The 27,831-nt window shown below is 49.3% G+C and overlaps 1 protein-coding gene across 3 annotated transcripts in view; it reads right to left on the reverse strand.

The window, feature by feature from the left end:
* Positions 1-27,831, reverse strand: part of TTC19 (tetratricopeptide repeat domain 19) — a 217,180-nt gene that overhangs the window by 156,915 nt on the left and 32,434 nt on the right. The gene's annotated exons all lie outside the window — the stretch shown is intronic.

The raw sequence follows: 27,831 nt of genomic DNA on the forward strand, positions 1-27,831 counted from the left end.
AGGCGTAGCAGTGGGTGGAGCAGAAGGTGTGACGCGTAGCAGTCGTGAAAGATAAGGGTGAAAAAGAGGTGTAACGGGGCGTATACATAGACATGTGATGCAAACGTAACAGAATATGTCATGAATGGGGCGGAAACCATGGAGGGGGCTACCTGAGGAGCCGGGACCTCTAACCTGATGGTGCGCGCAAACTAGCAATGACGTATCACTAGGAGAAGCTGGGGGCTATGAACTCTGTGCTAGGAGCAGAGACTGAAGTCTGGAGAGTCAGGGCGACATGTACCTAAACAGTATCTAGTATCTGAGGTTTAGAGAACATGTTGATATAAACTAGAAGTTAGGAGGGGAAAGGCTAACAGACACTAAGACTGGACCATGCATTATTCTACATGTAGTACGTGATGAAGAATATTAAATGACCATTAATACAGTATTTCTCTAACGTGGAGACGTGAAGGCTAGACAATGACGGAAACTATTGATGCGATTCAGTAGCTTAGGAATGCAGAGAAGGAGGACTGAACTGATAACTGGAACTATAACATACTTTTGGCAGACTCAGAGGCAGAGCCAGGCTGAACCGGGCACTGTGAGGCAGGAAGTAAGTGAAGGGTCGAGGATACAGGTGGGGGCTGTATCGCTCCTCAGCGAGGGCTCCAGGAGACAGGAGCTGAATCTGGTGTCCAGGCCCTTTTGAGGCCTAGAAACGGGGACTTTATAATGGAATAACGTGCACACTGAGAAACGTGGCAACGTAACTTTACATAGGCCTGATATTCGTAGTATTCACGAGGACTGGAAACTGGCATATTAGAGGTGGACACAACTATAATTGTGTCTTGAATCGAACATGGGGAATGCATATGCATATTTAATCATGCACACATAACATATGATGGATGACACGTAGGGACACAGAACATGGCAAAATTTACTTTTCCACATTCCCTCCTTGTCACTACGTTTCCATCAGGAAACATCAATTTTCATGATACCGTCTATCATTTCATACAGTATCATTTGCTCGTCTCGAATTTTCTTGGAACGGGATTTAGAACGGGGCTTGGGACTAGGAATACAAGAGGTAGCACAAATGCCGCAAATCGCAGGGCCACATTGTATACAGAGACAGCAGCTGAATATGATCGCTACTGCAATACCTAGGAAGGACAATATTTTCCATCCCCATGCGGAAATTATATTCCAGAACCAACCGGACCATGTCCAGGTGCCTGGATCTTGGTGTAACAGATGGGCAATTTTATGGAGTCTGGTTATAGCTGAATAAACAGACGGCGCGTTATTTGGAATGAAAATGCAGCAACTAGATCCGATGACTCTACAGGCCCCGCCCCTATCGGCCAGTATGACGTCAAGGACGAGACGATTCTGTAAAACGACAAATCTCATAGCAGATTGCTCTTCGGTTAAGTTACCTAGAGCAGAGGCAGTCTCATTTACTACAGCTTCAAGAGTTCTTGTTAACCTACGGATTAGCTTACTATTCTGGATAGGTCCTATAAAGAAAAAGAAACCTCTATTGAAATCTGTATACTGTTCTAGAGCAGTTTCAGTATAATCGACAATTGGGGACTCCCTTCTATGTCTAACGTGTACTAGATGTGTGTTTCTATGATAATCAGGTGGGGCTAGGAAAACAGGTGGCAGTAGGAAGGCAATGTAACAGGTTCCCTCCCAACCGAGGGGCAGACGAACATATGCAGTTTGACCACAAATAAAATAAGAATGACGTGAAGCTTTGAAGATAGATTTCCCACTGTCACTATACTTGACAATAGTAGTACATTCACTATGTCCTACATGTACGGAACCATTATTTTGGACACATAATTCGCCTTTAACTGGTAGTACTGAAATAGCAGGTAAGTCGGGAGTAGTATCAGACTGAACATTCAAGACCATGAAATTCGAAGAATAGTTACCTAAATTATACACTTCATTTTCTAGATCTAACCCTGTTCTGTGGGGAAGACCTTGCTTGTCTGGAAAACATGTACTGTTAAGAGAAGATATATCTGTTGAGGATGATGTTAACGTGGACCATGCTCCACACGAACCATTATGTGAAAATGGATAAGGAAAGAGTGGCAGAACTCCCTTCGGTGTCTGGAAAGGGGGGAGTCGACCACACACCCAACAATTAGTGGCATTGCTGGTCTGATGTGAGTAATGTAACATGCGGATGAATGAGTTATTTCGCATAGCGAGGCGGTAAGAGAGTTCATGAGGAGGTAGATCACTAAACGTGTGCTCTACTGTAGTATTAGCAGACTTATTTACATGAAGAACTGGGAAATACAAGAAAAATGCATAACTGGTGCAGGAAATCATAATGCCGAGAAACAATATGAAACATAGAAAAACGATACATCGAATTGAGTTTTGACTAACTCTCTCACTATGGGGGTCTATTTTATACATGTCAGAAACAGTCTAACCGTTTCACCTAGGGGAGGACTTAGACAATCAAACTGACTGACTTATTTTACTAGACCGGAGTTTTAACTTATACTCCTGTTGCGGAGTTTTCTCTAACAGGGGAGGGTTTGTAGCAATGTCTTTTGCGGGACAGTCCTTGAGAACAATGCTTTGGCAATCCTTCAAATCCTGGGAAATGTTTTTTAAGACGGGTTTCAGTCCATTAAATTGTTTTACATGAGAAAGGTGCACCCAGCCTTTGCGACCTTCCAACTTCACGGCTGTACGGGTGGTGAGGAGGACCTGTCGGGGCTCTTTCCAGCGAGGCTCCAGCGGACTTGATCTGTCGAAATTCCTCACCAATACCATGGATCCTGGAACGATTTCATGCGGTGCCACCTCGGTATTGTCTGGAAATGCGGCGGCAACCTGTGAACGACATGAGTTGAGGGCAGACATCAAGGAAGCTAGGTAATCTGTCAGCATATTACTTGAAACATCGGTAATACTTCGGGGTCTAGGAGTACCCCACATGTTAGGGGGGCGGCCGAAAACAATCTCATACGGGGACAGACCTGATCTGGAATGTGCGACCATGCGCATATAAAATAAAGCGACTGGCAGAGCTACTAGCCAGTCCACACCTTTTTCTTTACACACTTTGGCAATTCGGATTTTCAGGGTCTGGTTATGTCTCTCTACGAGACCGGCTGCTTCAGGATGGCGTACACAATGGAACTTCCACTGGTACCCCAACAACAGGGAAACATGCTTCATGAGTTCAGATGAGAATGGCTGGCCGTTGTCTGAATATACGACTCTAGGGAGTCCATAACGGGGGAAGAACTCACGAACCAACTGCTTGGCAGTGGTCGCGGCTGTGTAATCTGGGACTGGATATGCTTCTGTCCACCTGGACAAAGCGCATACAACTACAAGGACATACTTGAAACCTCGACATCGCTCCATCTGAATATAATCCATCTGGAGGACTTCAAAAGGGTGGTCAGGGGGCTGGAATCCACCTTGTTCCACCGGGACACTTTTACCTGGATTAAACTGACAACATATCATACAGGTACGGACTTTCTGCTTGGCTGCAGCTCGTAAATGCTTGTTGAACCAAATGTTCTGGATACTGTCTAACATAGCTTTTTCTCCTAAATGTGCTGGACTATGTGCGGTATTAATAATGACTTGAACCATAGAGTCGGGGAGAAACCATGTGGCTCTACCCTTCGTTAACCATCCTTGATCTGTCTGGACCCCTCCTTGTTCGGACCATTTCTTGATTTCATCGGGAGTAGCATGTAACTGGATATCTATGACATCTTGTGTAGGGTCCTTAACTGTCATACATGTAATCGGATCTGGAGTGTGTGTCATGTTAACTGGAATGTCTAGAGTCTGTGCTGTGAGCTTGGCTGTGCGATCTGCTAGATCGTTACCTTGAGAAATGGTGTCAGTAACTTTCGTATGTGCTTTGCACTTCATGATAGCGATAGATGTCGGTAAATGTATGGCATCTAACAGAGCTTGAATAAGGAGACCATGCTGAATCTTGGTTCCATGAGAAGTCATGAAACCTCTCTCCTGCCAGAGCACTCCGAAGTCGTGTACAACTCCAAATGCGTAACGTGAATCTGTGTAAACATTAACTTTCAAGTTCTTGGCGTGTATGCAGGCTTGTGTCAGAGCAACTAGCTCTGCTGCTTGAGCGGACAGGGTATCAATACGGTGTGTTTCAATAACTTCAGTGTCAGTAGTCACTGCATACGCGGCGACTAGTTCTCCTGTACTTGTTCTCATACATGAACCATCCACATAAAGTGTCAGGTCGGGGTCTGGTAACGGAATATCTGTCAGATCTTGTCTTGGCTTTGTCGTAATGTTAACTACTTCCACACAGTCATGTGTGGCAGAATTCGAAGTAACTGATGGTAACAGTGTAGCAGGGTTCAGGATGTTGCAGCGTCTGATTTCTATGTGTGGCTGGAACAATGTCAATTCATAACCTGTTAAACGTGCAATCGTCAAGTGCTGAGTTTGTGTTCGGTTTAAAAGAACTTCCACGGAATGGGGAACTTGTACTGTCAAGGAGTGTCCTAAGACTATGGAATCACTTTGTCTGATAGCTAGGGCTGTGGCTGCAACTGACTTGAGGCACGCAGGCAGAGCCTGGGCTACAGGATCTAATGTGCTCGAAAAATAAGCACAGGGCTTGTATTGTCCTGCTTGATCTTGTGTGAGAACAGATAATGCTGTACCTTCACGTTCAGTAACGAAAAGTGTAAAAGGCTTACTGTAGTTCGGTGTCGCTAGAACTGGAGCTTGGCATAGGGCTTTCTTTAACTCATTGAAACTAAGTGTATGTTCAGATGTCCAAGGGAGGACAGTCGATACGGCTGCCTCCTGTGTCGTTAACTGTATCAGTGGCTTGGCTAGAAATGCATACTGAGGAATCCATTGTCTGCAGTAAGAAGTAAGGCCGATAAAAGCACGTACCTCCTTCTGGGTCTTGGGCTGAGGAAGACTCGCTATTAACTGGATACGGTCTGGTGTCAACTGCCTACCCCTCTTGGACAGTAAGTGTCCTAAGTAGACCACTTGCTGGACACAGAATTGAAGCTTAGAAGGGGACACCTTGTGCCCCATCTCGGCTAGGAAATACAAGACTGTAAGGGATGCTCGCTCGCAAGCACGTTCGGAACGGGCTGTGATCAGGAGATCATCGACATACTGGAGCAGGGCAGTGTCAGTTGGCATGTGAATGTTGTCTAGTTGTCTCTTAAGTGCTTGACTGTAAATACTAGGACTTTCTGTGAAACCTTGAGGAGCGCGTGTGAACATATAGCTCCTTCCATTTAAACAAAATCCGAAAAGGAACTGGCTGTCTGGGTGAATAGGGACACTGAAAAATGCGTTCTTGAGGTCGATTACAGTAAAGAACGTGGCTTCGGAATCAATGGCCGTTAATAGGGAAGAGATGTCTGGGACAACTGGGTACTGCGGAATAATACACTTATTAAGCTCTCGTAGGTCAATCACTAATCGATATACTGGGGGTGCATTTGGATCAGTGCGTTTCATGACTGGAATGATCGGAGAATTACATACGTTGGAGTCAGTTTCTACAACCACTCCTTGAGCAATAAGCTCGTCAATAATTTTGGATAAGGCTGCTACAGCCTCAGGTGGCAATCTATACTGTCTGATTCGTGGTAACACTACACCTGGCTTGAGAGTCACACGATAGGGTGTGATTTGCATGTAACCTACATCAGTTGGACCTTGCGCCCATAAGTGCTGCGGAACATTAGACAGTCTTGAATCAAAATCTCGTAATACATAGTGACCCTTAAAGTCACGTAGGAACAATCGTATTCCCTCTGGGGAACAGCATATAACTGCACCTAACTCTTTCAGTGTTTTAATGCCTAATAGATTTTCTGGACATGACTTAGTAAGTAACAGATCAGTAGTGCGGGACAATGGACCTACTTCTAGAGAAACTGGTTTTGAAATCTCATTTACGATAGGTTTTCCTGAAAATCCAAGGGAAACATTTCTTGAGCCTGAGAGCGGAGCCCCTGGAACTTCGGCGTGACTAATTGTGGTCCTACTTGCCCCTGTATCAATCAAAAACTTTCTGTCTTTCCCTAATACTTGACTGTGAACATAGGGACCTTCTTGATCTACAGGTATCTCGATGAGAGGCAAGCCTACCTCCCTCTCTAGGCTGTTTCATGAATACTGCTGGTACTCTGGATACTCAGACTGTGCATACTGGTACATCTGCGATGTAACATACTGTGTTGCAGCAATAGGCTGCGGTGCTGGAACTGTCTGTTGTGCATTCTGTGGCTGAGGAATCTGTGAAACTTGTTCTTGTCTAGGCGGACGTGGTCTTTCTTTAGTCTTACCAGTAGCTATGTTGTGTTTCAGAACTGCACACTCATTTATAAAATGACCTGGCTGTTTACAATAATTGCAGTTCCCTTTAACGGGAGCTGCAGGATGACTGGCTTGATTCGGACCCCTCTTCTGACTGTCTTGAGGAACAGATTGTGCAACTAGTACTTTCATTTTCGTGTCTTTCATACGTTTTCTTTCGTGTTCTTGTTCTTCTCTGATTCTATTCTGGTGGTATTGGAGCATCTGCAACATCTGGGACGGGGTATTAGCTTGCCAGGTACTTTCGACTTTCAAAACTCGATTTTTAATTTGTGGGCTTGAATTCTCGACTAATTTAGTAACAAAAAGGTGAGGGTATGACTCACTACTTGTCTTGAGGCCACTGTTGATGCTAAAACATTTTTCAAATCTAGAATAAAAATCACTAATATCTTCGTCTTGTTTCTGTTTACAGGCTGAGATTGCATCCCAGTCTTCTTTTCTAGTTGTCAATAATCTGGGTAAAACTTGTATTAATAATTCCGGTAATTCTTTACATTTATCTCCAAGACCGGTACCTGGTACTCGTGCCTTATCTTCAGCTTCTAGAACTGCCCAATCGATCTTTTTCTCTCCCACCTCCCATTCTTTTTCCTTGAGCTTTTCATACACCCCTGCGGGCAGCAGAACCTTTAACATTTTAATTATATCTGGATACGTGTATTCTCCCATACGGAGCATGTCTTTTAATTCTCTATGGAACCCTGCTGGATCTTTGTCATGACAGGGAATTAATTTCTTCATCTCGAGGAGTTCCATCTTTGTAATCGGAGTGTAAACAAACACTCGTTCTAGTTCGCCACCCGTTCCTCTGACTGGGTGGACTTCTCGTAACGGATTCTGTCTCTCCATGTAAAATGGTTTACTTTCTGGGGGTGAGACATGAACAAAATGCGGGTTCAGAAACGTTCTATATTTATGACGCTGTTCTAGAATGACACTAATTAAGTCGGTACCTAAACCTTTCCATCTATACTGGAGTAACTCGTTCAGGACATCATGTAACGGACCTGGATCAGAGTGTTGACCCTCATACAAAGTAATGAGGTGCTGAATCATATACATACCCACCAGTCGTTGCTCGGCTGGGGGCATTTTCAGAAACATCTGTGCCACTATTTCGTCTGGAAAAGTGGTAGAATCAGTAATCCATCGGACTGCTGATCGGGCTAGTTCTTGTTCATGCATGGTACTTAACTCACTGTAACCGATTCGTGATTTCAGAATGTGATCGGTAGCTTGAAACACTTGTTCTAGTGAACCTTGTTCTGGTGCTGGAGAATGAAAAATAGACTTGTGTTCTAGGCGTAAATGGCGATCTGGAAATCTAGATTTTCCTACATACGCTATTCTGGCGGGATTCTCGTCCTCTACCTCTTCAGTATCAGAGTTACTTTCTTTCTCGCTTACTTGTGCTGCTTTACGTTGTTCGTGTATCTTTATTATTTCTCTACGGATTTTCTTGTACATACTCTCCATAGCACCGACGGTCTTGTGCTTACCCTCGGCTATATTATCACTCCACCTTGTCAGGGTTTTCATTTCAGCCGGATCTTTAGACGGGTAATCTTGTTCTCTTATTAGACAATTGATCAGAAACTTTAATATCATGAGCTGGATCTCGGCTTTCCTTTGAGACATGGCCTCGCTAATGCTTTCTGGATCATCCCCTGTACGGATGAAACGATATATTCTGTCTAGATCTTCTTTCATATTCGGTAAGGTGACTAGATACTCGGTCACCTTTCTTACGCGGAATGAATATAAAACCATATTATCCTCGCCTGGGACTGGATCATAGCCGCATTCGGCAAGGGATTTTCTTATTTCTGCTACAGTCTGATGTCTGGGCGTACGCTGTGACGCTTGTGCATGTAATTCGGCTGTCGTTAAACGCTTGTGTGGCGGCGGGGTTTGAGGAGTACCTCCCCCTGCAGCCCCTAAACTAGAGTCGTCTACTGAGGCTCTTCGTCCTGGCAGAGTGGGAAATGGAAATGTAGGCTGGACTTGTATGGCGGGCTGGACCGGGGGTACCGTAACAGGTACTCCGGTGTCTGGAGGAGCGGGAAGTGCCTGATTTACAGGGACTGGCGGAGCGCGAACAGGATTTGCATATTCTGGGACTGTGTCGTCCAAATAGGATGAAATAAAAATATCAGCTGCGGTCTGTTTGTGACGTAGCTTGGTCGGAACTAACGGTGGCGGGAAATTACTGGATGCCTCTGGGGTCGCTTTTGGCAAGCCCTCGGCAAAGAGAGGATACATACCCCTATCAAGGGCATGCCTCTGTCTGTCTGACTGTTCGGCTTTGACTTGTTCACCTATCTCGATTAGTTCTTTTTCTTGTGCTCGTTCTAAGGATTCTCTACTTAATTCTGACTTTCTGATTTCCTTTTCAGTTCTTTTATGAGCTTCTTTGCGCCATAACTCGATGGCATCTTTCTGTGACTGTCTGGCTTTCTTTTTCCATAATGCTTCTTCTACTCGCATGATGCATTCGGCATCCCATGTACCCGATACGGGCCATCTATACTTTTCTTCTAACTGTTTGGTATACTCTACCCATAAATCTAGATACAATATGGCGCTTATGCCATGCTTCTGATACATAAAATGACCTGGACTGTCCCTAGGCGGAACTGGAACTGCTGCTTCCAGCAGACCCTTTCTGGTTTTTAACTGACGTAATTTCGAAAAGAGCGGCATGACTGAACTATAATCTAGACACAATACAATACACAATAAACACGATACTTATTCCCCATTCATACCACGACATTAAAAATACATGAAGAACATTTAAAAATAACAGTTCGAACAGAATACTACCTGGAATACGGAACACAGAATACATGAATTTTTCGAGAAACAGAACTGACTAGAACAGGAACTAGATGCACTGCTGAAACAGTACGAAACTTACCGGTCTCATAAAGAGACACGTCAGGACCCGCATCCACCGAAGTGGACACTTCGTTTGTGGGTCTGTGTACCACCAACCCACGGACCAGAGTCAATTAGATTGACCCTGTCTAGATACCACCCCAGTAACGGTACTCACCGGGCAGCAAGAACGGAAGGCCTCGGACTGGACTGGACTGCTACGACGACGGACGACGAACTTCGGACTTCAGTTACGGGTGGGCCTCCGGATACCTCGGACCTTGGACTCTTGGCTTGGGCTCTGGTCGGGACTCGCCGCGTTCCTCCACCGTCTCGTTTGGATGCTGGACCGCCTCCTCCGTCTCCTCCGTGGGCCTGAGGGATACTTGAAGCAGAAATATCTGCCGGTGCGCAGAAGAGTTCCGTCACGACTGCAGAGGGTCAGGGGGTCGGCGTGGCTTCACCGACGCGTGGGGAAAGGGCAAGTCCCTGTTCGGGCGCCATTATGTGGTAAATAAATAAATAATACCCTATTTTTGAATGTATAAATGAATAACAGATAGCTCAAAATAAGAGTCAAGATTCGAGGTAGTAGGAGTTTCGCAGGTTTATTACAGCATAAAGGACAGGAACAGGACAACCTGCATAGGAATAGGATGGCAGGGCCCAGCAGCGCTGCTGGTGTCAGGATCGGGACAAGGGGAACGGATAACTTTTTAATAACAGTACATGAGCATATATACATAGCGCAAACACATAGCATTACATTGAAATAGGCGTAGCAGTGGGTGGAGCAGAAGGTGTGACGCGTAGCAGTCGCGAAAGATAAGGGTGAAAAAGAGGTGTAACGGGGCGTATACATAGACATGTGATGCAAACGTAACAGAATATGTCATGAATGGGGCGGAAACCATGGAGGGGGCTACCTGAGGAGCCGGGACCTCTAACCTGATGGTGCGCGCAAACTAGCAATGACGTATCACTAGGAGAAGCTGGGGGCTATGAACTCTGTGCTAGGAGCAGAGACTGAAGTCTGGAGAGTCAGGGCGACATGTACCTAAACAGTATCTAGTATCTGAGGTTTAGAGAACATGTTGATATAAACTAGAAGTTAGGAGGGGAAAGGCTAACAGACACTAAGACTGGACCATGCATTATTCTACATGTAGTACGTGATGAAGAATATTAAATGACCATTAATACAGTATTTCTCTAACGTGGAGACGTGAAGGCTAGACAATGACGGAAACTATTGATGCGATTCAGTAGCTTAGGAATGCAGAGAAGGAGGACTGAACTGATAACTGGAACTATAACATACTTTTGGCAGACTCAGAGGCAGAGCCAGGCTGAACCGGGCACTGTGAGGCAGGAAGTAAGTGAAGGGTCGAGGATACAGGTGGGGGCTGTATCGCTCCTCAGCGAGGGCTCCAGGAGACAGGAGCTGAATCTGGTGTCCAGGCCCTTTTGAGGCCTAGAAACGGGGACTTTATAATGGAATAACGTGCACACTGAGAAACGTGGCAACGTAACTTTACATAGGCCTGATATTCGTAGTATTCACGAGGACTGGAAACTGGCATATTAGAGGTGGACACAACTATAATTGTGTCTTGAATCGAACATGGGGAATGCATATGCATATTTAATCATGCACACATAACATATGATGGATGACACGTAGGGACACAGAACATGGCAAAATTTACTTTTCCACATTATGGCTATAGTAATCCAGTGCTTAAAACAATGGGTAGCGTTTTTCCAATGTAATCACGCTCGTTTACACAGCTAGATGGCTACTTTTTTTTTAGGATATACTCGCATCTCAGCAGCAAGGGGTTGTCCAGCTGATATTTAATACTAACTTTTACATCTCAAAGACCACATGGTGGGTGTGTGAAACCGGAGTTGAAATCCCCAAGTTTGACAATATTAAACTATTCGAAGTCCATAAACTGGAAAAAGTCATCTCAAAAAGCAGCCTTTTGTGTTGGAATCATTTGCAAATCTGATTGAGTACTATTAGGGCCACTGCTGTAACTACTCAATATTAAACAGTTGGGAATTGAACCACTAGCAAGGGATGCGATAATGCTTGAGATGCATCAGTTGCCTTGAAAAGGGGGTGGCATAGGTCACTTGGACTAGGGTGCTAAAATCTTTGCACTGACCCAGGGCAGTAAAAACATACTTCACGTGTAGACTACTTATATTTCATCATCATAACTTTATTTCGACTTTTACAGTCCTAAAAGTACACAGAATAAAAAGAAGGAAAGACACAGTGTAAATTAATACATATATAAATTGAATTCCGGTGGTGACTTTAAGGTTTTACAATACAGTAGAAATATTGCCAATAGTATTCGCAGGGTTAAAAGAGTTAACAGTTTAAATCCCAGTTGTCTAAAAAAATTAAGTTAATATAAAAAGCATTAAGAAAATTATTAAACATTATGGGGCCGATTAGGATCGCGGACGGCCTTGAGTCCGTCCGTGACCCCTGAGCAGGAGGGAACGTCCGCAAGGGCTGCGGCGTTCACTCCGAGCAGATTAGGATGGGACCGCCAGGGTGGCGGTCACATCCTCTATCTTTAACATTGCGGCGGGTGCAGCTTCAAGCTGCACCCGCCGCAAGGTTAAAAATGCATGCATCGCATTTGCATGCACAAAGCGGCTGCTTTGTGCACGCAAATGCAGGCGGGTACCATAGATACCCCCCATGTGCACCCCCCACCCCACCTTCACCCAGGGGGCCCGCAACGGGCCCCCGAAGTGAAAGTCCATATGCTTTTCCACGGCGGACAAGCCGCCGCGGAAAAGCATGCCTGTTACACCATCCTAATATGGCTGGCGGTGTCTGATAGACACCGCCAGCCATGTTAAAGCTTTTCCGCCGCGGTCGTAAGGCGTCTGTGGCGGAAAGGCTGCGGACGGAATGCAAGACCCACCAGCCATCCTAATATGGCGGTGGGTCTTTCGAGGCTCCGCGGCGGTTTTCCCGCATCCTCAGGGCCGGCGGTGGCTTCCGCCGGCCCGGAGGATGCGGGAAAACCGCAATTATAATAGGCTCCCTAGTTGGGATTAGATAAAAAACACTCCAGAATAATAGTGCTAGGGGACACAGTCTTAAATTTAAATATCAATTTCTAGGAGGTGCCTTCGTTTCAACCACATTGCCTGCAGGAATTTAGAGATTACAATCACGAACAGTGGGTCCGTGTCAGATTTTAAAATTCTGAATATGACGGAGTAATCCCTTATGCCCAAATTCCTACATAGTTGTATAATCCATTTTCTCCTAGCCTGTTTGTAAGCCGGGCAAAAGAAGACCACATGGATTTCAGTTTCCTCCTCCACAAGGCAACCAGGGCACAGATAAGAAGCCTCAGCAAACCACTTATTTTTTGTTGCAAATAGTGGGAGGGTGCCATATCTAAATTGGAGGAAGAGCATCCTGGTAAACGGGGGATGGATTGTGTCCAAAACCTGTTCGAAGTAGTAGTGTGATTTAAAATTCAAAAACCCATAGGTCAAACTTGTAGTGGTGACCACTTGATTTAGGCTCGACAATTTATAATCTTTCAGCTGTTTAGCTAAAGTTTTTTTTGGGGTAGCTAAACATGCCTCCTCCGGAGAAACCCATAGATCCTCCCTGCCAATGGCATGGAAAGAATCTCTCACAAAGGACAGCCATGGTATATTACCCACAGCTCCTGATGACAGTAGGAGTGACTTAAGTTCCTCCCTGTAGTGGCTCAATTCAGCTGTACTCCATAGTCGACGCCAGTATAACAGTGGTCGGCTCGTAATTAGGTCTGCTACTGGGAGAATACCCAGGTCCATCCTAAGTGGGACCAACGGGGTATTAGTCGGCAACGCCGTAATGCTTCTGAGATATTTATTTTCAGTGGTCGTCAATGTATTTATTTTACTGTGCCCCCAAAGTTCTGCCCCATATATGGCCGCCGAGCGTGCTTGAACTTTATAAATCTTCAATTGGGGGCTTATTGCCTTCAGTGCACAACCATTCTGCACTTTCCTCAGACCCTCTATCTCACTCTGGAATAAGTGCCCTCATGGAGGCGTTGCAGTTGTAGACAAAGGTAAGATGGAACCCCCATGGATGATAAGATATTCCATAGCTGGTCTCGATAGACCATGTCAAACGCTGACTTTAGGTCAACGAAAGTGAGATATAGACTACCCTGTTCAAGGACCACATGCTTCCAGTGGATCAGCTGCAATCTAAACAGCTGATCCACCATAGACATCTTGGCCCTGAAACCCGCTTGTAGTGGGGTTAGTATGTCTTGATCTTCCATCCATTCCTGCAATCTCCCTAACAGCAGCGTCCCATACAGTTTCTGAGGAACGTCAATGAGGCTAATGGGACTATAATTTGACGGTTCCAATGGGGAGCCTTTCTTAAAAATTGAGACAATCTCAGCACCTGCCCACGTCGATGGTGCTGGGAGGCGCCATATTGGATTGCATTAAATAATGCTAGAGGATATGGGGCCCAAATTAGCTGCTCATCTTTAAATAAGTCGCCCGGTATTTTATCCAATCCTTGGGCTTTATTAGGCTGCAGTTTGGCCAGGGCAGATGCCAGCTCTCCCTTGACAAATGCGGGTGCATCACGTAGTCTTTGAAAATTAAAATTACAAAATGGAGCGTTATTGATATTTGAATCGGAAAGGGAACAGGAATACAGATCCTTAAAGTACGAGAGCCAGGCACTTTCATCAATATTAGGGTCAAGTGTAGTTCTCCCTTCCACTTTCCCATAGTGGACCAAATTCCAAAAGCTTTTGCTATCTTTTTGATCAAGGGCCATCTTAATCTCTTGCCACCTTCCTGTTTCCCATTCAATTTTTGCATTTAAAATAGTACTTTTGTATGCCGTCCTAGCCTCCCTAACGCGGGAGGGGTTGGGCCCTTTCAATTCGGCCAACAGGGTTTATATCGCTACCCTACAGGCTTTCGTGTACCATGATTTCCTAGCACCACCGGATTTATGATTAAGTGTGCCGCTCTTATAAAAGAAGCCAGACAGAACCTCAATCAATTCTTGGTGCAGCACTCCTAATTCACTATCGAACCCGGGGTATGTTAATTTCCCAACTACATCACTGGTTCTCTCTAGCACTGGAATAACACTGGCATATAGTTTAGACACTAATTCCTCAGATTGTTTTAACTTAGTCCATCTGATACGCCTCCCTCCCTTCACAATTGCCAGATTGTTTTGGAACGCCTCATCGCTAACTCCTCTTGGACCAGAATACTGGGAGTCCCAGACCATAACTATAGGGTTATGTTCACTCTCACATCTTTCTCCTACAGAAAAATCAACCATATTGTGCCATAGCTCCACACTGATCATAATGTAGTCGATAACCGTGTTCTGACCAGACCTCTTAAAGGTCGGTCGCCCAGGGTTATCGCTCGGAAGACGGCCATTACAGGCCCTCAGTGAGAAACTCAGAGTCAGGGAAGTTATCTGTAGGGCTAGCGGAGTCCATCGATTAGTAGAATACATGTTGGGAGGGAGGTTTGACCAGGTAGAATCCTCCTCATCAGTGATTGTATGCGTGACTCCGTTTAATGGCTCAAAGTGGCAATTAAAATCTCCACAGATTATGAAATTTAAATTTCCTGCCAGTCTATCTAAAAGATTTGATGTCCCATAATACTGTACCGGTCGAGAATAAACATTTACAATAGCGAGTTTTAGCAAGTTCTTATGGGACAAGAGGATGCAGGTTATATCTAGAGAATGTGTCTCAACTCGTTTGACCTTACATCCTAAGTGTGAGGCAACCCATATACATAGGCCCCCTGACGGTCTCCCCATGGGACCCTTAACAGCACTCTCACAATAAGCCACAAAACCTGCCCTATATTGTGGTTCTACCGCCCACGTTTCCTGGAACACACATATTTTGTGGGAATCAATGTATTCCCCCCAGTCAGCTTGGTCGAGTTTGGAGACAAGCCCCGCAATATTCCAGGATAGTATTCTTGAGCCAGCATTAATTAAATGTGCTGGTGGCCCACCCACTCCCTCTGTTGGAAGGTTACCTATGCCAGTACACACTAAATTTGTAGCTTTACTGGCATTCTCAGATTTGTCAGTTTCTGGGGGATCAATAAATTACTATATTCGGGGGTAGACTGTAGGGCTTCAATAGCATAACAAGCACTTTCTCTGCTAGAATGACCACTTGACTTTAGACAAGTTACCTCTCCATACTCCCTGCCATTATGTCCTACTCTGAGGGCTGTTGCCTTATTGCCCCACAGTGCACACATGGGTCTAAGTAGCTTTCCTCTGTCTCCATGTGATAATGCATTAGTACTTTTCTGTTTGCCCATACCTGATGTTTGATCAATGTCGACCGTGGTCAGTCAGTCTACTGAGTCGAGTGCACTAAATCTCTTATAAAGGGGGATTACTGGCAGTTGGGCACCATTTTCCCTAGTTGAACAGATGGTCTTCCTTAGTGGTTGGGCTCTCCTACCTTCCACATGCTCCTTGCACCCTACACTTCACTCCTTAGGCTGTTGCCGGGTGTTACACAGCTCTGCTCATTTTAATACACTCGCCGAATTCGATTTTAAAAAAATTGTCTTTTAAATTGTATTTCACCTCTGCTGACACCCACGAGCATTTTGGCCGTATTTTCATTCATTTCCGACCCTTTTTAGCCCATTAGGCTGCTGAGGGAGTTGGGGGCTTGGAGGTGGCTGGCAAATTAGAGCGGCCATCTTGGGTTGGGTTGGAGGCTGGTTGGTGCTCTAGACTCGGGGGAGCAAGTTAGTGACACGCGCTGTAGCGCATAAATTGAGGCTCCTAGAAGGCTCTGGTTAGACCTTGCACCCTACACTTCACTCCTTAGGCTGTTGCCGGGAGTTACACAGCTCTGCTCATTTTAATACACTCGCCGAATTCGATTTTTAAAAAATTGTCTTTTAAATTGTATTTCACCTCTGCTGACACCCACGAGCATTTTCGCCGTATTTTCATTCATTTCCGACCCTTTTTAGCCCATTAGGCTGCTGAGGGAGTTGGGGGCTTGGAGGTGGCTGGCAAATTAGAGCGGCCATCTTGGGTTGGGTTGGAGGCTGGTTGGTGCTCTAGACTCGGGGGAGCAAGTTAGTGACACGCGCTGTAGCGCATAAATTGAGGCTCCGAGAAGGCTCTGGTTAGACCTTGCACCCTACACTTCACTCCTTAGGCTGTTGCCGGGAGTTACACAGCTCTGCTCATTTTTTTTTTTCACAACAGATTTTATTGAATAATCAAGCAAGACAATGAGTGTGGTACCCCACAGTCAGGAGAAACCACCACGCAGGTGAAGACATTACATAGAACAGGATTGGAATCTGAATCAAATATACTGCAAATTACATTTAATCAAACCTACCCCCCACCCGTTCCCATTCCCAACACCCAACCACCCTCAACCTATCCCACCCCGTAATCCCTCCCTAACCCCGTGCACATGCGAAGAAGGAACAGCCGTAAATACGTATAGAGTGGTCGGTCTGGCACCAGACACAAGCCTACGCCAAGGGGGAGGCCTAGAGTTCTTCCTCGGGGTCAACTGGGGGGTCAAGTGGCAAGTCTCTATACTCGGCCCACCTTTTCCATATCCTAAAGTGTTTGCGGGGGCACCCACGTGCTTCAAAGATCGGGCGCTCCAGGCCCATACAAAAGTCTAGACCAGCCTTCCAAACACACAGGGGGGGAGCCCGTTCGTCCTTCCACGCCCGCGCCAGGTCTCTCTTGGCCAGTACCAACCCCAACAGCAGTAGGTGGCGCTTATAGCGATTCCCTCCCACCCCCTCGAGAATATGAAGCAAACCTAATCGATGTGTTCGGGGCAGGTCCCACCCTAACACTTCAGACAAACAACTCCACACGCCTCTCCAAAAGCCAGCAAGCCTAGGACACAGCCACAGGGTATGGAGCAGTGAGCCAACCTCTACACCACAACGCAAGCATTCCGGCGATGCAATCAGTCCAGCTTTCCAGAGGCGTTCACGCGTAAAATAGGCCCTGTGGAGGATTTTAAATTGGATGAACCTGAGCCTCATCGCGATAGCCGTTCCCCGCGGGGATTCCAGGGCCTCTCGCCAGTCATCTTCGTCTAGGGGACCGACATCTGCCTCCCATGCTGTCCGCAGGGGAAGAAGGTCAGAGGCGCAGTGGGTGACCATCGTCTGCTAAATGCGGGACACTTTTTTGTCCCCAAGCACCCCCATGAACAGCTTCGCTTCAATAGGGCTAAATTCGGGGAGCGATTCCAGGTCGGTAATGCACGGTGTGAGCGCATGCCGCAGCTGTAGGTAACGGAAGAACTGAGTCCGCGGCAAGTGGAACTCTTCACTTAGGGCCTGGAACGGCTTAAGAGCGGCACCAGACAGCACATCACCCAGCGACGAGATGCCGATCGCGTCCCAGCCACCAAAACCCGGCAAGGAGGCCAGGGCAGGCAATCTGCCATTACGCCACAGCGGCGTTTCCGCAGTCAGCCTACCCCACCAGCCCATGCGTCGCAATGCCTGACGCCAAACAAGGAAGACCGTCCTCGTAACACTAGGCAAGCCCCGTCGCAGCCGGGCAGAGTAGAGGAGCATATGAAGGGTATTATCGCCCATTAGTGCGCGCTCTAACGCATATGCCGGGTCGCCTCTATCACCATACCACCAGTCATTAAGGACGAGTAGGTGAGCTGCTTGGTAGTAGGACAGAAGGTCCGAGGTGGCGAGCCCTCCACAGTATGTAGAGAGGAAGCATGTGCGTAACGCCACCCTTGCCGAACCCCCGGCCCACAGGAATTGCCCCAAGACCGAGTTCACTCGCCGAAACCAGGAAGCTGGAACCGAGTGGGGATAATTTTGCAATTGGTATAGAAGGCGAGGAAGCGCCACCATCTTAAAGATGGCGGACCGGCCAAAGATGTTAAGAGGCATCCGGGACCATGTTTTAACGTCGGTCTGCACCCGTTCCCACACCGGCAGCACAGAACGCTCCCACGCGAGGGTCGCGGACTCAGACAGGAACACCCCTAGGTACTGCAGGCCATCAGTCGCCACTCGCAGGTCCAGCGTCCAGGGGTCCGACACTGCGCCACCACCCAGGAACCACAAGGTGGATTTGCTGAGGTTGAGGTATAAGCCTGAAACGTCGCCAAAGACCCGCATTATTTCCAACACCCGCGGCCCAGAGCGACGCAGGTCCGTCAGGAAGAAAAGGACGTCATCCGCGTACAGCGCGATCCTATCAGGTAGGCCCTGGGGCCATACAAATCCTCGGAGTTGCGCATCCATACGCACCCAGGCGGCCAACGGCTCCATAGCCAGGGCAAAAAGATAAGGGGAGAGAGGGCATCCCTGTCGGGTACCCCGGCCAACACGGAAGGTCTCCGACACAGCCCCGGCAACACGCACAGCGGCCGTGATGTCTGTATATAGTAGTTTAATATAGGATATAAAAACAGGGCCGAGGTTGAGACGGGGTAGGAGCGCAAATAGGTAAGTCCAGCTCACCGAGTCGAACGCCTTAGTAATGTCGGCAAGCAACAGAGCAGCCTGCTCGCCAGTGGCTCCCATAGCCCCGATCGCAGCCCACGCACGCCGAATATTGTGGCGTGTAGCCCTGCCGGGCATGAAGCCCGATTGGTCGGGGTGTACCAGTTCCGCTATGCATGGAAGCAACCGATTTGCCAGGGCCTTAGCCAGTATCTTGGCTTCTATATCGAGGAGCGAGATGGGGCGATATGAGTCATGTCTATCAGGGGGCTTACCCGGCTTTGGAAAAACCACGATTTCAGCATGGCGCCAATCAGGCGGCAGCCTGCCCCGAGTACGCGCCGCTTCCAGCGCACACCGAAAATGGGGTCCCAATTGCGTGTAGAATTTTTAATAAAATTCACAGGGATAACCGCTCGGCCCGGGGGCCTTACCCGCATTGAGCTGTCCCAGGGCCTCCCCAAGTTCCTCCGCCGTGAGAGGAACATCCAGAGATTCCCTGACGTCATCAGACACCATCTTAGGGGGCAGGTCATCGATGAACTTGGCGACATCCTCACCCGTCAGGTTATCACATGGGGCGTATTGCGCTCCAAAGTAGGCGGCGAAGCTCGCCGCTAGGCAGACAGGGTCAGTAATAGCTGCGCCATCTTCCGCCAGAAGACCGGGCAGTGTGACAGGGTTGATGCTATATTGGCAGAGTCTATAGAGCATAGAACTCGACTTGTCACCCCACTGGCAAATCCTGCTCCGTGTGGCCAGCCATGCCTGTCTGGCCTCGTCCAGCAGGACCGACGCGTAGGACTGCTGCGCCTGGAGAAGCAGACGCACACCAATATCGTCTCCCCCCCCACGACTCCGCCGCTCCAATGTCTCCACCAGTGCCGCAGCTGCCACGATCGCCTCCCGACGTTCCCGACGAGCCGCAGCGGCCCAAGCGATATCCACCCCTCTCATCGTGGGCATCAAAGCCTCCCACACCACGACCGCGTCGATATCATCAATAAGGTTTTGCCGCCAGTAGTGATCAATGGCTTCCCGGAGGTGCTTAACATAGCTAGGTTGCTGGAGATGCCACGAGGACATCCTCCATCGAAAGGGCTGGCGTGTCCTGAGAAGTTCTACGTCGATCGAAACCGGGGAATGATCCGACAGCCCCCTCGGCAAAATCTCCACCGCACGCACTCTGCACATGCACACTCGGGGAACAAACAAGTAGTCCAGGCGAGAAAAGGAACGATGTACTGCAGACACAAACGTATATTCACGTGAAGTAGGGTGCATATGTCGCCAAGCATCCATCCAGCCCAGGCCATCACACATCGCTCTCAGCTTAGTAGAGGGAGGGGAGAGGGGAAAAGGGGGGTCCAGCCCGCCTGGCCCTCGGCGCCCCCTGCGGTCCATGCAAGCATCCATCACCTCGTTCCAGTCACCCCCAACCACCGCTAGGGACTCCTGGACATCCCCCCATACCTGAAAAATCCTCTCAGCCAGGGCCCATTGCAGGGGGGGGGGGCATAAACACTCCCAAGAACCACGGGCTCTGTACCCACCTTGCCCCTGACAAACAAATAGCGACCCTGCGGGTCTGCCCACGTCTTCTCATGTACGAATTGCGCCCTACGGTGGATCAGCACAGCTACCCCTCTGGACCCCCTAGTAAAGCCAGCATGGTACACCTGTTGATAGCCCAATCACTGCAAGCTGAGTGCTTTCGACCCCATCATATGTGTCTCCTGAAGCAGAAGCACATCAGCAGCGGCCCTCTTCCCCCAGCGCAAGACCGCCCCACGTTTCACCTTGTCCAACATCCCCCTGACATTCCACGTGACTACTCGTAGGGACTCCACCGGGAGCCTGTGCGTAGTATCAACCATAGTCAGATGGAGTCCGCCAGGAAGGCCCCTCGTGTCCACACCACCCACCACTCAACAACAACCGCATTTTCATAGAAAGCATGTGCATCTCCCCCTTACCACCCAAACGCCCAAAAACTGCAGGGGCTGCTAATGCCAGTCCCTTTCCAACTCCCCAAACCCCCAACCCCCCTCCCCTACACCTCACAGAACCATGAAGCATCTGTCGCGGCATGGGCGATCCCAAGCCCAAAACAGAGGGCACAGGACCTACCATGCCAATGGATCCCAACTCCCTTAGGCCCATCCTTACAACCCCCCCCCCCAAAAACAAACTCCTACAAGGTAGGAGTGGGACAGCCCCCAATCGGCTGTACCCGAGCCAGTACCCACCACCCCACTCAACTTATACGAACACAGTGTCAAGAAGACATCAAGGCATCAGGAAGGTGTCCAAGTCGTCGGGCCACCGTCCCCATTCTACTCAGTCCCGGTAGCTACGCTACCCAGCCAGGAGCACAGAGTACCTGAAAGCAGCAATGTCACTTCCCGGACAGGTCAGAGTCCTCAGTTCTGCGGCCTCCCGGCGCACCAGCGGCAGAGGCCGAACGCTTCCGCGATCTAGACCTCCGGCGTCTCGTACTCTTGGTTGGGTGATCTCCACGTTCCGGCGAGGAACCCCTCGAGGACCCCGGATTCAAACCCGGTTGGTCATGCGGCCGGAGCGTCACAGTTTAATCCGTCCAACGAAACAAGTCCTCCGGAGTATCAAAAAACAGTGTCTTGGACTGGAAAATCACTCTCAGACGAGCAGGGTACAGCAGGGAGTATTGGAGACCCAGACCGCGGAGCTTCGCCTTGGCATTCATGAAGGATTGTCGTTTCTGCTGCACGATTCTGGTATAGTCGGGGAACACCATGATCTTGTGATTTTCATAAAGGATGGCATCTTTGGACCTTGCTTCCCTCAGGATAACGTCGCGATCGTGGTAATTCAGTATCCGAGCTATCACCGCCCTGGGCCGCTCACCCTCCGGCGGCCGCTGGGTCAAGGCGCGATGGGCGCGCTCAATGATGAAGCACGAGGACAGGCTGTCCGGAGGCATCCAGCTCAGCAGCCACTGGGTGAGGAATTGTGCCATGTCCCCCTTCTCACACCGTTCCGGAAAACCAACAAATCGGAGGTTGTTGCGGCGGGCGCGACCTTCAGCATCCTCAGCCCGCAGCGCCAGATTCTTCTGCACCGATTCCACCACCGCCAGCCGTTTCTTCAAGGACCCAACATCGTCCTCCACGACAGATATTCTGGACTCCGCCTCAGTAATCCGCGCCACCGCATTCCGCAGGTCTTGGCGGATCAGGGTAACATCTGCGCCCACTGCGCCGATTTTAGCGTCCAGCATGTCCCTAGATTGGGTGATGGCGGCCATAAGCGCGGTATTATCCGGGGGGGGGGCGGTGGTGGATGCTGACCCCCACCCGACGGGCCCGGACCTCCAGTTGGCCCTGTGAATTTGTCTATGGTCGGTTGCTTGGACTGGCTGCCGCCGCCACCTCGGGTCATGATCGCCGCCTGTCGCCTGCCCACGGGCCACCAACAATCAACACCGGTGTGGCAATGGGGTCCCCCACGCCCGTCGTCTACTCCAGTGGGGACTCCGTCCGCCGGGCACGACCCTCCACCAGAAGCGGGCAACCGGCGTCCCCCCCTCGTCACAGTCCAGGCAAGATAGAGCAGGCCCCAGAAGACACCCCCTCACCACTCGTGGCCCTCAAGTCGATCGATCGGGCTTGTCCACTTTCCGCCCACCCGCGGGCCAGTCGTCTCCGCCAGCGGTGTCCGGGGGTCCAGGAGGGGGGGGGGCATCCACAACTCGCCGCCCGCCACAGGGTCCGCCGACCGACTCACCGCCGTGTAGTGGGCCTCCAATGCAGAGAGGCAGCAGCCAGGCGTCCTCCAAGTTCCGGAGCGGCAACTGCACCCAGCCAGCCTCGGGCGGGAGTCGCGAAAATTGAGGCCCCGGCTCCGCCGGTTCCGCTAGGCCTCTCGCAGTCCGTGGGCGACCCTCGCCCCCTCGAGGCAGTGGCGCTACAGTCGGGTCTCTGGGGGGGACCGATGCCGCCCCCGCTTGACTCGCCAGGTCGTTAGCAGCCCAGGAAATGCGGCGAGGCCGCCGCGCCACTTAGGTGTCTCCCGGACGGGGAGCGCCAAAAATTGAGGTCCCGGCTTCAGCCCCGCACCAGGCCGCTCTCCGACGCCAAGCGCCCCGCAGCAATCAAGGCGCCCACGTCTCCAATGACCGCACCGGAGGATGGCCAGTGCCCTCCGCAGCAATCGCCCCGCTCGGGGAGTGTGGGAAAGGCTCGGGGACAGGATAATTGGACGGATAAGGCTCGGGCAAGCGGGAGCTCTAGGAAGCTGCGACCGCCATTGCCGCTCTCGTAGCCACGCCCCAGCTCTGCTCATTTTAATACACTCGCCGAATTCGATTTTTAAAAAATTGTCTTTTAAATTGTATTTCACCTCTGCTGACACCCACGAGCATTTTCGCCGTATTTTCATTCATTTCCAACCCTTTTTAGCCCATTAGGCTGCTGAGGGAGTTGGGGGCTTGGAGGTGGCTGGCAAATTAGAGCGGCCATCTTGGGTTGGGTTGGAGGCTGGTTGGTGCTCTAGACTCGGGGGAGCAAGTTAGTGACACGCGCTGTAGCGCATAAATTGAGAAGTCCTTCCCTCCGTGCAGCGGACGCGTTAGCGTTCGCGCCTATGGAGCGCCTATGGAGCGCCTAAGGAGAGCCCGTCTGTGCCCGTCCGTGTCAGGACGGGCCCAGGGGCCAGGAGGATGGAGGCGACTCCTGGTTTGGGAGCATGTAGAATCTCGTTTTGTAGAGACCAGCTATTGATGTTCCGAGATGACCCCGTAGTTCCCTGTCCCCATGTGTTACTCCCCTTGGAGGTATTGATTCCCTGTCCTCTCTGTAAAGGTTTACTGGGCCCGCAGGAACCGGGTACTTCGTTACTCCTTAAGCCCAAAAAATACTCTTTACTTCTTATTAATTGCCGTTCACTCCCAAAACATGCTCATGAAATCCGTATGATATTGGAGGAGCGTGAGCCAGATGTCCTGTTCCTTACGGAAACGTGGTTAACCGAGGCCTCTGACCCGGACTTAGTCTGTGCCCTCCCCCCGGGGTTCATAATCTGTAGGAATGACTGGCAGATCGGGCGAGGAGGTGGGGTGGCAATTATATATCGAAACCCTTTTGGGTGCTGTATCTCTGAGAGCCCGCTCGCTGACTGCGAGAGCCTCTCGTTTGTATTAACCTTTTCCTCCAAATGTTCCCTTTCAGGGATTGTGGTGTACAGGCCTCCTGGATCACACACGAGTTTCTGCGACAATCTTCATGATAAAATCACCCATATCATCAGTAGCGCCCCCAATTTCTCAATCTTGGGAGATTTTAACATACATTTAGACGATCCATCTGCCCCTTCTTCGCAAGCTTTATTGGAAGGACTGGGGAGGCTGCAACTCAAACAAATTGTAGCAGGATCTACCCATTTGGCAGGGCACCTAATTGATCATTTCTTTACTAATCTGGATGAGATTATTTGGGATGAGTCACTCTTTGTCCCTTGGTCAGACCATGCGCTGCTATCTTTCACTTGGACCCCGGCCGATGTCAGCCGTCCGACCACAACCTCTAAGAGATCGGGCGTATTTGGTCGAGACTCCCTCTAGAGGAATGGCTATCCATATTAAATAAATCTCCCCCTCCCTTCTGTGCCGATCCTATCGCAGCGAATGAGGCGCTCAACAGGTGGCTAGAGACCTCTCTCGATCCCATCCTGCCTGTATATGAGATTAATCATCGCACCGGCGGGAATAAACTGCCTTGGTACTCCACTGATCTGAAGGATCTTAAACGGAGCTGCAAGAGGGCGGAAAGAAAGTGGAGAAAGAACTTCTCCCTCAAGTATAAAAATGAGTATAGGATGGTTCTCAGGGATTATAAGAAGCACCTTAAAATGGCACAATCATCCTATTACTAAGGAAAAATTGCTGATGCCGCCAATTCACCCAGGGGAATTTTTTAATTTTTTAAATCTCTAGTTACTCCACCATGTCCGTCTATTGAGGTAAATGATCCCCAGAAACGGTGCACCGAATTGGCCCACTTCTTCGCCAAGAAGGTTGCCAACATATACTCAGCTTTTCCACCCCCACGTGTCACCGAGTCCACGATCTCTCCCTCTGGACCGACCTCCCTCACGAAACTCGAGTCCTTTCCGCCACTAGATCTACCTACGGCTGAAGGGCTCCTCAGGAACCTTAAATCTGGCTCCCCCTCTGACACTGCCCCCCCTTCAGTTTTAAAACAGGCCTCTGACATTGTGGTTCCTGTTATTAAGAATGTTATTAACTCCTCTCTGGCGGCAGGTGTAGTTCCCCCTCGGTGGAAGCAGGCCAGTGTCAAAGCTCTGCTAAAAAAACCTAGCCTTGATCCAGAAGAATGGTCCAATTATAGACCTATCTCTCTCCTGCCAGGGGTTAGCAAAATTGCTGAGAAATATGTCAACCGCATACTATCAACATTTATTGAGGATGAGGGCGCCTTGCATGTCACCCAAACGGGTTTTATAACGAGGCATGGAACTGAGACTGCTCTGGTCGCAGTAGTGGAGGAGGCAAGGAAAATTGTGGATGGTGGAGGCTGCGCTGCGGTGGTCCTTTTGGACCTCAGCGCAGCCTTCGATACTGTAAACCACACACTCCTTCTACAGCGGTTGCGGGAGTTTGGCATTGTGGGGATCGTCCTTAATTGGTTTCGGTCCTTCCTTGCTAACAGATCCTTTGCAGTTTTCGAGGAGGAAGCAGCATCCGATCAATTCCCACTGCATTACGGCGTTCCCCAGGGATCCTCATTGAGCCCGACCCTATTTAATATCTATATGAGGCCCCTGGCTAATGAGGTCCTTCCCTGGGGAATCCAATTGGTCACCTACGCCGACGATACGCAGTTGGTGGTTTCCCTGGCTAGGGCAGATGCTGTGGATTCCGGGGTCAATAACCTTTCCCCGTGTCTCACCAAGGTCCTCGATTGGATGGACGCCTCTTTATTGAAACTTAACGGTTCAAAAACAGAGATGATGATGCTGGGATATAAGGCCCCCATCAATCTTGACGCTTGGTGGCCCATATGTTTGGGTCCGCCCCCTCCCCCGAAGGAGCAAATTAAAAGTCTGGGGGTGTGGCTTGATCCCACCTTTAGTTTTCAAGTTCAAGCCCGTAAGGTCGCCGCTACCTGTTACGGTCTTCGGAAGATCCTACGGAAGGTCCTGACCCTTCTTCCGTTCGAGGCAAGACGGATCCTGGTTCAGTCCCTGATCCTCTCGCGTCTTGACTATGCGAACGCGGTCTACTTGGGGGCACCATTAGGGACCATTAAGATACTCCAGTCAGTCCAGAACTGTGCAGCCCGAATGCTCATGGATGTCCCTAGACACAGTTCGGGCTCTACACTGGTTACCTGTTCAGGAAATGATCCAGTTTAAGGCCTTGTGTATGGCCCACAAATCAATAATCAACAAGGCCCTGCCATTCTGTGCCCTCTTCTGTGGCACCATCAAGGGCTCAGAGCTCTTAGATCCAACCACCGCAATCTGCTCTCTGTCCCGAGGATCAAGCGTTCTCATACAGGGGGCCGACGTTTTGCAGTACAGGCAGAAAAAAGTTGGAATCAGCTGCCCGATTACCTGCGGCTTGAGCCTAATCATTTACAGTTTAGAAAGCGGCTGAAGACCTTCCTGTTCTGCTGAGTGATTTGTCTGAGATGGGTCTAAAGCGCTGGGATGCCCCCGGGTAGCCAGCGCTATACAAATCTGTACTCATTCATTCATTCATGCTCGTAATTCCCTTGGTGCAAGAGATTGTCTAGAGGTGTGTAAAAGTACCTCAGGTACCTTGCCTGTATGTGGGTTTGCGGATTTACCAATGCACCCCCACAAACATGCGAGGCAGCACTCGGATCATTAAAGTTAACGACAATACAATCTCCTGGTATATTTTTCTGCCTTACTCCTACCCAGGTCACCCTTCTTACAAATAAAATCCTAAACTGCGCCTGGGGGGGGGAGCGGTCTGTTAATGTTTAACCAGTGTATTGTCTAGTTTTTCAGATGCTCGTACGTTTCAAAGTACCCTTTTTTAAGTTCTGGGACGCCAGTCAACACAGTAACATAGGGGGTACACTCCGGGGGAAGGTCTAAATGTTGATGGGCATTTTCTACATCTTTAGCTTTCCTCAGTCCCCCACCCAGTGACTCTGCAACCATCGATTTCTCTTTGTTAGTTGTTTCTAGCCTCTTAGCGTTAGAGGGCAGTGGCAGTGGAGGGGGACCAGTGCCGGTAATTACAGCTAAGTTGGTACCCGGTCGACCCTCCGCCACCCGTCCTCCTCCTTCCCTCAGAACGTCTGTGCCCTGTACATCACCCGCCAGATTATTCTTAATGTCATCAGCAACGTTGCTTAGTAAGGACTCAAGTTGCATAAGCTTATTCTCCACTATACGGAGTCTCGTTAGTATAGGTTCCAGAGATGCTTCTATTAGGCTGCCTATTTTTGACCAGTATTGTTCATCAATTTTTGGGAGTCCAGTATTCATCTCTTCTAAGTTCTGGTCGTTTGTCACTATAGGCGATGGCACCTCTGCTTCGGGGTCCACGTTTAAACTTTTATCCGGTTTGCTCCGCTTAGATGCCTTAAAGTACTTCCCCTTCTGGTAGGCTCCTCCTTTCTTCCTTTTCGAAATTGCACCCTGCGCATACTGCTTAGCATTGGCCGGTTGGTTATGAACCAAGGCAGTGCATAGTACATAATTATTTGGATGGATTTCCAGAGCTTTACCCCGGACCAAAGAAGGGCCTGCAAACTCGCTCCTCAATAATACTCAAAGAGTCATTCCGATGCAGACCTGGGCTCAACAGCTGTGGAGCAGGGAGGGGGGGGGGGGACTGGAGCGCGTTCAACGGCGAGCGAGCATTCATTATCCCCCCCAGTGACAACTACAGGGTCCACCGAGAGTCTGCGTTCAGTAATTGCTATCTCGTGGGCTAAGACAGATGATGCCCTTGTAATAAACTGGTCTAAT

The sequence above is a fragment of the Lissotriton helveticus genome, chromosome 3_1, assembly GCF_964261635.1.
Source record: "Lissotriton helveticus chromosome 3_1, aLisHel1.1, whole genome shotgun sequence".
NCBI lineage: Eukaryota > Metazoa > Chordata > Amphibia > Caudata > Salamandridae > Lissotriton > Lissotriton helveticus.